Source organism: Oncorhynchus kisutch, linkage group LG20 (assembly GCF_002021735.2).
Source record: "Oncorhynchus kisutch isolate 150728-3 linkage group LG20, Okis_V2, whole genome shotgun sequence".
Lineage (NCBI taxonomy): Eukaryota > Metazoa > Chordata > Actinopteri > Salmoniformes > Salmonidae > Oncorhynchus > Oncorhynchus kisutch.
The window spans coordinates 2,025,715-2,030,494 of NC_034193.2; positions in this window are offsets into that span (position 1 = coordinate 2,025,715).

Genomic DNA, 4,780 nt, shown 5'->3' on the forward strand with positions numbered 1-4,780 from the left:
AACCTTGAGAGTTAACCATCCCCTGTACCGACTAGTGGAACCTTGAGAGTTAACCATCCCCCTGTACCGACTAGTGGAACCTTGCGAGTTAACCATCCCCCTGTTACCGACTAGTGGAACCTTGCGAGTTAACCATCCCCCTGTACCGACTAGTGGAACCTTGAGAGTTAACCATCCCCTGTACCGACTAGTGGAACCTTGAGAGTTAACCATCCCCCTGTACCGACTAGTGGAACCTTGAGAGTTAACATCCCCCTGTACCGACTAGTGGAACCTTGAGAGTTAACCATCCCCCTGTACCGTCTAGTGGAACCTTGAGAGTTACCATCCCCGACCGACTAGTGGAACCTTGAGAGTTAACCATCCCCCTGTACCGACTAGTGGAACCTTGAGAGTTACCATCCCCTGTACCGACTAGTGGAACCTTGAGAGTTAACCATCCCCCTGTACCGACTAGTGGAACCTTGCGAGTTATCCATCCCCCTGTACCGACTAGTGGAACCTTGAGAGTTAACCATCCCCCTGTACCGACTAGTGGAACCTTGAGAGTTAACCATCCCCCTGTACCGACTAGTGAACCTTGAGAGTTAACCATCCCCCTGTACCGACTAGTGGAACCTTGAGAGTTAACCATCCCCCTGTACCGACTAGTGGAACCTTGAGAGTTAACCATCCCCCTGTACCGACTAGTGGAACCTGAGAGTTAACCATCCCCCTGTACCCGACTAGTGGAACCTTGAGAGTTAACCATCCCCCTGTACCGACTAGTGGAACCTAGAGAGTTAACCATCCCCCTGTACCGACTAGTGGAACCTTGAGAGTTAACCATCCCCCTGTACCGACTAGTGGAACCTTGAGAGTTAACCAATCCCCCTGTACCGACTAGTGGAACCTTGCGAGTTACCCATCCCCCTGTACCGACTAGTGGAACCTTGCGAGTTATCCATCCCCTGTACCGACTAGTGGAACCTTGAGAGTTAACCATCCCCTGTACCGACTGAGTGGAACCTTGAGAGTTAACCAATCCCCCTGTACGACTAGTGGACCTTGAGAGTTAACCATCCCCCTGTACCGACTAGTGGAACCTTGAAGTTAACCATCCACTGTACCGACTAGTGGAACCTTGAGAGTTAACCATCCCCCTGTATCGACTAGTGGAACCTTGAGAGTTAACCATCCCCCTGTACCGACTAGTGGAACCTTGAGAGTTAACCATCCCCTGTACGACTAGTTGGAACCTTGGAGAGTTAACCATCCCCCTGTACCGACTAGTGGAACCTTGCGAGTTATCCATTCCCCCTGTTACCGACTAGTGGAAAACCTTGAGGTTAACATCCCCCTGTACCGACTAGTGGAACCTTGAGAGTTAAACCATCCCCCTGTACCGACTAGTGGAACCTTGAGAGTTAACCATCCCCCTGTACCGACTAGTGGAACCTTGAGAGTTAACCATCCCCCTGTACCGACTAGTGGAACCTTGAGAGTTAACCATCCCCCTGTACCGACTAGTGGACCCTGAGAGTTAACCATCCCCCTGTACCGACTAGTGGAACCTTGAGAGTTAACCATCCCCCTGTACCGACTAGTGGAACCTTGAGAGTTAACCATCCCCCTGTACCGACTAGTGGAACCTTGAGAGTTAACCATCCCCCTGTACCGACTAGTGGAACCTTGAGAGTTAACCATCCCCCTGTGAACAGGTTTTGTGTGTCATATTTGATGAAGTGATGAAACCCGATTAAAACAAAGTGTGCATCCCAACCTTTAGAGTCTTCTGCATTTTAATAAATCTTGTTCCCATATTCCAGAACTGGCAGGAAAGTTGATTGTACAATCTGCTTCCTGCTGTTTAGAGAGAAGCAAGATCAATTTTCTCAAAAAAACGCAGCCCACATCTCCCTTATGTTTTTAAATGTTAGATCTTTATCAGTCCAAATGCTTGATGAGATCATCCTCCAATGAGTAAATATGTGGTCCAAATGAGACTTTTTTGTGTGAATGAGAACAACATATTTTTAGTTTTTCCCTCATGAAGTACAAGTTGCCAATGGCAAGACAGCACAAACAGATCTGAGACCAGATGACCTGACATGCTCTATAAAGACATAGGAGATGTCAGGACAAACAGATCTGGGACCAGACGACCTGACATGCTCTATAAAGACATAGGAGATGTCAGGACAAACAGATCTGAGACCAGACGACCTGACATGCTCTATAATGACATAGGAGATGTCAGGACAAACAGATCTGGGACCAGATGACCTGACATGCTCTATAAAGACATAGGAGATGTCAGGACAAACAGATCTGAGACCAGATGACCTGACATGCTCTATAAAGACATAGGAGATGTCAGGACAAACAGATCTGAGACCAGACGACCTGACATGCTCTATAAAGACATAGGAGATGTCAGGACAAACAGATCTGAGACCAGATGACCTGACATGCTCTATAAAGACATAGGAGATGTCAGGACAAACAGATCTGAGACCAGATGACCTGACATGCTCTATAAAGACATAGGAGATGTCAGGACAGCACAAACAGATCTGAGACCAGATGACCTGACATGCTCTATAAAGACATAGGAGATGTCAGGACAAACAGATCTGGGACCAGATGACCTGACATGCTCTATAAAGACATAGGAGATGTCAGGACAGCACAACAGATCTGAGACCAGATGACCTGACATGCTCTATAAAGACATAGGAGATGTCAGGACAAACAGATCTGAGACCAGATGACCTGACATGCTCTATAAAGACATAGGAGATGTCAGGACAAACAGATCTGAGACCAGATGACCTGACATGCTCTATAAAGACATAGGAGATGTCAGCACAAACAGATCTGGGACCAGATGACCTGACATGCTCTATAAAGACATAGGAGATGTCAGGACAGCACAACAGATCTGAGACCAGATGACCTGACATGCTCTATAAAGACATAGGAGATGTCAGGACAAACAGATCTGAGACCAGACGACTGTAGCTTTGGCCTGTATTACCTGTTGTCCTCCTTATCATCCCAAATACAGCCTTTCTGGTTACCTTCTCTAGTCCGATGCCATTGGGAACTAAATCCAGGCATTGATGTATCTGTGGGAGGCAGGTTGGAGATGGAGGGGTTGGGTGGTGGTGGTTAGGTGACAGATGGCCCTGGTGGCTGTGGACAGCTCTCAATCCCCCCCCCTCTCCCCATGTCTTTACCTCTCTCACTCTCTCTCTCTCTTTTGTTCTCTTTCTATCTCTCTCTCTCTCTGGTGGTGGTAGCCTGGGAGGTTGGAATGAGGGTGGGAGACCCTGGGAGGTTGGAATGAGGGTGGGAGACCCTGGGAGGTTGGAAGGAGGGTGGGAGTCCCTGGGAGGTTGGAAGGAGGGTGGGAGCCTGTGAGGTTGGAAGGAGGGTGGGAGAGCCTGGGAGGTTGGAAGGAGGGTGGGAGAGCCTGGGAGGTTGGAAGGAGGGTGGGAGACCCTGGGAGGTTGGAAGGAGGGTGGGAGAGCCTGGGAGGTTGGGACGAGGGTGGGAGAGCCTGGGAGGTTGTATGTTCTCCAGCTGTGTTGTAGCTGGAACCAGGCCTGCTAGAAGAAACACAGAGGAGAGGCAACATAATGAATCCCACACCATCCCTGTCAACATCCCATAGCCTCCTCTTGACTACATGGACTTTTATAGTGAGGGGGGAGAGGATAGGGGTTGGATGGATGAGGAGAGAGAGAGGACAGGAGAGAGAGGAGAAAGAGAGAGAGAACGAGGAGAGGAGAGAGAGAGAAAGAGGGGAGAGAGAGACTGAGAAAGAGAGGAGAGAGAGCGAAGAGAGAGAGAGAGAGGAAAGGAGAGTGGAGAGAGAGAGGAAAGGAGAGAGAGAGAGCGAGGAGAGAGAGAAGAAAGGAGAGTGGAGAGAGAGGGGAAAGGAGAGAGAGAGCGAGGAGAGAGAGAGAGGAAAGGAGAGTGGAGAGAGAGAGGAAAGGAGAGAGAGAGAGCGAGGAGAGAGAGAAGAAAGGAGAGTGGAGAGAGAGGGGAAAGGAGAGAGAGAGCGAGGAGAGAGAGAGGAAAGGAGAGTGAGGAGAGAGAGAGGAAAGGAGAGAGAGAGAGCGAGGAGAGAGAGAGAGGACAGGAGAGTGAGGAGAGAGAGAGGAAAGGAGAGAGAGCGAGGAGAGAGAGAGGACAGGAGAGTGAGGAGAGAGAGAGGAAGGAGAGAGAGAGAGCGAGGAGAGTGAGAGGACAGGAGAGTGAGGAGTGAGAGAGGAAAGGAGAGAGAGAGAAAGCGAGGAGAGAGAGAGGAAAGGATAGTGAGGAGAGAGAGAGGAAAGGAGAGAGAGAGAGAGAGAGAGGAGAGAGAGAGAGGACAGGAGAGAGAGAGGAGAAGAGAGAGAGATGAGCGAGAGGAGAGAGAATTTAGCATGTGTTGAATTTATGGATTTCTGAATCTCAGCAGGAGAAATACTTTACTTTATGATAATTCCCGAGACAAGCTGTTGCTTTTTATTTAGAACTAATTCAACTTTGTTGGAGGTAGGGAGTCACGGAGGGCAGTATTCATAGTAGCGCACTGTAGTGAATAGGGAGCCATTTTGGATGCACTATAGTGAATAGGAATCCATTTTGGATCCACTGTAGTGAATAGGGAGCCATTTTGGATCCACTATAGTGAATAGGGAGCCATTTTGGATGCACTATAGTGAATAGGGAGCCATTTTGGATGCACTATAGTGAATAGGAATCCATTTTGGATCCACTGTAGTGAATAGGGAGCCATTTTGGATCC